Genomic DNA, 6,564 nt, shown 5'->3' with positions numbered 1-6,564 from the left:
CGCTGTTAACAATACTATTAACGGCGTGCTTTTATTGTGCGCTGCGAAAATTACATAGGTTATTAACAGCTCACATATAACTGCACGATGTCGTTTATATAATTTATTAACAGTACACATAAATGCAAGCTGCGGATATTACTATCCGCAACGTGCTTTTAATGCACGCCGTTATTCGCAGCGTGCTTTTAATGCACGCCGTTGATGACGTGCTGTGGAAAATCATTTTTCTTGTAGTGTTGAATTTGCGTGCTGCGAAAAGCTATTTTCCTGCAGCGTGCTCCAAATGCACGCCATTTAATATCAGGTTTTTAATACAAAATATTACTTTTTATTAATGTATAGTTATCTGTTATGAAATTATTGAATATGATTATGTTTATATAACTGATTCTTTTATTGGTTTTGTATGACCGAACATTTGTTACATTATTAAAAGTTATAGTTGGTGGTAACTTCAATACAAACATACTAAAATTTATTAGATTACTTATCGCTTTACTAAAAGTTATAACTGAAAGTAATGATGCAACTTAAATAGTACATCAGCTCAAATGTACTGGAATTGAACTTATGAGATCACTTGTTTCTCTACGTTCTATGACTAAGACAACGAAAACTAAATTTGTTGGGAGGCTTTGGTCGATGTATAAGTATATGGGCGAGGAATATTGTATAGACAATGTGGGCTCAACGGCCATTTATGATACACTAGCATAAAAGCGCGTGCATCCGCACGTGAACCCATATTCTAAATAATTAAAAAATAAACTAATAATAAAAATATTTTTTGCTATTTGCATAACGTGATCCAATCCATCAAACAACATTTCGTTCGGAAAAAGATAGATAAAAAAAAGTTATAAGAATTTGGAATAATGATTTTTAAGATTAAGTACTAAATTGAACTAACATAACAATACAAATACAATGATATGAAAGGATTTGAATTGATTAAGCAATATATGAGTGTAAATAGAATTATATGAAATATTTTAATTAATTAAGCAATATAAGAATGAAAGAAAATATTTTAGTATATGATGTTGATATTATCTACTCATTATATCAATTAATTGATAAATATGTTCCTAAAATTTAAAAGTTACATCTTGAAAATTTAAAATAGTACTTAATTATAATTTTGGAATAATTAAGAATATGTGACAACAGTTTTTCATTTTAAGTTTTATTCTAAATTATAACTACGTAAATATCGTAAATTCGAAATCTTTCAAAAACCTACATTTTGTTAGTCAATAAATTATATAAATAATAATAAAACATTAAATTAGCTAAAGAAATTTTTTCATATTTTAAAATTTATTATATCATATTAATTTAAGTGATATAATTTTCATAACTTAATTGTTTTACAAATGTAAATGGATGAAATTATCTATTCCTCTATAAAAATTCAAAGACATCGCAAAGATAAAAATTTAGAATTTTAACATAAAATTTAGAAAATTAATTATAGACTATTTTCTCCATCTCATTTAAATTATAATTTGTATATATTATTTGAATTATGGCATATTTCATTTTAAAAAAATTATTTCATTCTATATACATATAAATGTGTGGATTTTTTCAATTATAATCGAGTGTGTGAGAAATAAAGTTGAGTTATATTCATAATGAAATGACTCATTATAAAGTATATAGACTATTTTATCCCTCTTATTTAAATTCTAATTTGTATATATTATTTGCACAACTGATGTTTCTCGTTACACCAACATAACTTCCAATTTAGTTATGGTAACGTTACACTAAGAATTATTTTTAGGAATATCTTGCTCTTACTCCTTTTTGACTCATTTGTGTCATTTTTTAAAACAATTTCATAATAATTTTATCTATGTACTATTTGACTCTATTTTTTTTCATATAATAGATGCCGTCATTGATTTTTTTAAGAAAAATAAGCGGAAAAAGTATCAATTGTGATAACATATGTGAATAAGCTCCAAAAAAAATATTTTTTCAAATTAAGTGTTTATTGATTTTTTTAATTTAATGTTTGATTATCTTTTTGTAAATATGATTGTCATTATATACTTATATGTAAATAACTCTACAAATACAAATAAAATGTCATGGTATTATTCTTATAATTGAGTACTATTTGATAATATATAAATATGAGGAGACTTAAATAAAATAGAATCTATGAGAGTAATAAAAACAATTAATCATTCAATTTATTTTATTTATTATCAAAATTAGTGGGAAAAAACTAATGAAAAAATTGATTATTTTCAACATATTCTTTTCTCATTTTAGCAACTGTACAACGATATGTTTCTAGTATCATATCATCCGATGTATGTGAATGAACGATTCATTTGTCCACACTTTTATTGGTACTTCTGATTCAAATTTATTAATTTTTTTATTAATATTATTTAATTCACTATTAAATTTAGGTTTATAAAATATTATATTTGTTCATGCATTTAGAAATTAATATTTTGATAAAATAAATTTAAAATTTTGATTAAATATAATTTATTTCAATTCAAATCGTTTTATTTAATTTAAAAGTAATAATGATTATTTTAATTTTTTTATTTGTCAATATTTAATGTAGAATTTATTTGAATGACTCTTCATTCAAAGCACTCAGATACTTTATCATGGGTCCTTCGTATATATAAATTTTTGAAGTTTTTTTAAAATATAATTACATTAAAATTTATTTTTAATAATTCATTGAATGTATTCAAATGATAGTGAAATAGAACAATAAACAACGTAATTAATTTAATTTAGAATTTAAATGAAAGTCGAAGAAAATTATTAGAATGGAAAAATAATTGATGTTAATATTAAGTAAATTTAATACTATGTGTTTTAAAAATTAGCACAAACATTTAAGAACATGGATATGACTTATTTGCTACATATAAACTAAAATATAAATATAACTCAACTTCTTCACGTTTATTTACAACAATTAGAAAAATTTTCTATCATTCACACATTTACATATACTAGGTAAAGACACGTGCGTTGCACGTGGGGATAGTAAGTAAGGTTGTAAACATATATTATCGATAATACAAACAATAGGCACAACAATAAAGATAATAATATTTTATTGCGAAATAGATTAATTTCAAAGTTTATCACTATTACAATCCTTTATCGTTTTTCCTTTTTTATCTTTATATTTTGCTTTTCTGGTGTCTCTGGATTTTAGCTTTTTTTCGGCTTCTGCAAGTGAATGTTGATAGCTTCTCTTCATCTCCTATGTCACTTGATTGGATTTTCAGCTTTTCTGTGCTTTTGTTGTGTTGATTTTTTTCATTGCTTTTCTGATATGTGATGAACTATTTTTTTCCTTTGAACTTGAAGCTGAAGTACTCTTACTCTTCTTAACATCTTCGGAGTTGACTTGTTTTTTTTTTTTTTTTTTTATCTATCATCAATCCTTCCGCTATGATGGACACTATGCCATTATTTTGTTTTACATTGTTGTCTAACTTAAACAAGAATTTGTGTTTGACAATATTTTGCTCCTCAAGTTGTTGGAGATATTGTTTAGGTATTTCATCCTGAAATTAAGAAATATTATTTTTTATCGATATGAAATTGAAGGTGAACTGTTATTATGTTACAAAATATGTTACCTTCAATGTCTTGTCAATGAACTCTTGTACTGGGAAGCCTATCAACATCGCAGCAATATCCTCAAACAAAGTAATCCTTGCCATCAAATCATTTTCTCGTACAGTTAATGATAAACGATATATGTTTATATTTCATTGTATGTTGTAAATATTTAATTATCTTATTTGTAATTATATGGTGCTAGTTTCTTTTAGATTTATTAAATTATTAAAAGTATTTTTTTTATTTTTCGAAACAAGACGGCCTTAGCGTCGCAAATTCTACCTACAACAACGGATAAAAACCGTTGTCATTGAACGGACTTTCAACAACATCCTCAATTACAACAGTTTTAAAAAGGCTACGACAACGGATAAAATCCGTTGTCGTATGCCGTTTTTGTTGTAGTGTTACTTGGAAAATCAATTCAAGTTTTGGGTTGACATTTGGAAAAGATTGATTAATTTGTTTAACAATAGGGTCGAATATAAGGTAGTTATTATTGCTGCGCATCTGGTCTTGGAATTGTTGTATTGTACTTGTGAATAGAAGCCCATGAATCATATCTTCCTTGAGTTGAATACAAAATATTTATCATAATGATGTTAAATCAATATATACAATAATATATGAAAGTATGATGTGATTTGAAGCAAATACTTGATATTATATAAAAAATTTGTATTCAGTACATCACTAACCTTTTCATACATGAATGTTTTCGAATGGATTTTGAGTTCAGCTGCGTCTCCATCTGACTACCTTGGCGAACAACAATTACTCTGATTGCTGCATCCTTTTGGTTCTCTTTCAAAGAATTGATAGATACAACTGTATAATTATTTATACGAGTTGATATTTTGAAGTTATTCTTAACAAATATTATTTTGTTTGACTTAGTTAACAACAAATAATTTATATGTAGGTTAGGTTTATCGGGTATTTATGGTGCATAGTTGGGTTTCATGAATTGTTATTAGAAGGAAAAATGAACAGACCCTTGAAAGTCTTTTCGAATTTAGCAACTGTTTTAAATAATAAAAACAAAAAGACCCTTGAAAGTTCAAAAGTTCCAATTTATAATAATAATAAACATAATCATTAATTGAATTCAGAAATCTAGGATCACAGTTGATAAACAAATCATTAAAATTAAAATATTTTTCTCATAGATGAATAGATTTGCTGACATGTGGCCATGTCTTTCTTATCTGTACTTCCCCCACCCAAAAGATTTGACTTTGACTTAGCGGTAAAACTATATATTTAATTAATACTTAAACATTTATATGTTATTTTAAACCCACATTTACATGCTTATATACTTATTGTAACTGAAACGACGAAAGTTAAGTTCACAACAAAAATAAAATAATAAATGACTTTCTAGATTATGCATGATAAAATTCCCAATAAAAATAAAATAATAAAAATGAGTACCTTGGACTTCATAATTGATCCAAAATCCAAGAAAATTAAAATTGTAGCATGTGGAATCAAAAAAATGACTTGCTAGATGACTCTAGAATAAATCATCAACAAAAATAAAATAATAAAATGATATTTTTTTTGATTCCATAGTTGATTTGAAATCCAAGAAAATCTAAATTGCAACACGTAACATCAAATCTGATAAAATAATAAAATGACTTCCTAGATGATTTGGGAGTAAATCACCAACAAAAATAAAATAATAAGAAGACTTTTTGTGACTCCGATAATGTATCCAAAATCCAAGTAAAGCGCAGGATATAGTATAAAGAACAGAAAATTACCTATATTGATAGGATTCAATCGTCGAACAAGAAATTCTAACTCGACACAACGATTATTTCAACGTGAGTTTGAGCTATCATCAACCACTTATCTTCAAAGTTCAACATGCAGAAAAGCAGTTCACGCTTTATTATCAATATCCAATCTTCTGAGATCATATTGTGCTGATGTTTTGTAAATCTCTTCTAGCTTAACACTTTACTACATCTTTGAGAAGAGTTTGTAAACTGGAAAAGAGTATTTTCTAGTACCTTGTTGTATTCGTGTTATTACTGAGTTGTGTAACTAAGAGTTTCAGTAGGCCAAGGGTAAGCCCTACTGAAGTAGGTGTGTACAAGTGTTGTACTGTAATATCCAAATTCTTTTAGTGATACCTTCTGGAAACAGAAGAAGGGGAGACGTAGAAGATTTTATCTTCGAACTTCCAGAAACAACCACCGTTCTACTGCCTACTTTTTCATTGTGTTTCACCGTACTCCATCGGATCGTTTTCGCACTTATTATTGTGATCTGCTGGACTTACTCTTGAACAAGATAAGCTATAATCTGTTACATGATTCTAGCACCCTTTGCAAAATCAACCAACAAAAGAAATAGTTTATTCACCCCCCTCTAAACTCTATATCGATCCCCAACAAGTGGTATCAGAGCAGATTTTTCTTGTTCTATATATACAACATATATGACACACTTCAGCAAGGTTCTCATGTTCTCTAAAGAAGATTTTGATGACTGGAAGATCCGGATGCAAGCTCATCTTGCAGATCAAGACGATGACATATGGTTTGTCATCACAGATGGTTCGTTGAAGATCTTAAAGTCTAAAACTGCTGTTGCTGTTACTGAGAGAGCACCCCAGATGGTTGAGAAGCACAGAAGTGAATGGACTGGCGAAGATAAAAAGAAAGCCGATCTTGATAATGTTGCAAAGGACATTTTCTACAAAACTCTCGACAAAAATACCTTCAGTAAGATCAAGATGTGTTCTACTGCTAAAGAGATTTGGGAAAAACTCATCCAAATCTGTGAAAGAAATGAACAGACGAAGGTGAATAAACTGTCTGTAGCAATGCAGAAATTTGGGAATCTCAAAATGAAAGCTGGAGAAACTCTGAATGAGTTTGATGAACGTTTCAGCAGCTTGGTTATTGAACTAGCAACTCTTGGGAA

This window comes from Primulina tabacum, chromosome 1 (assembly GCF_025594145.1).
Source record: "Primulina tabacum isolate GXHZ01 chromosome 1, ASM2559414v2, whole genome shotgun sequence".
NCBI lineage: Eukaryota > Viridiplantae > Streptophyta > Magnoliopsida > Lamiales > Gesneriaceae > Primulina > Primulina tabacum.
This window is presented reverse-complemented; position numbering follows the sequence as displayed.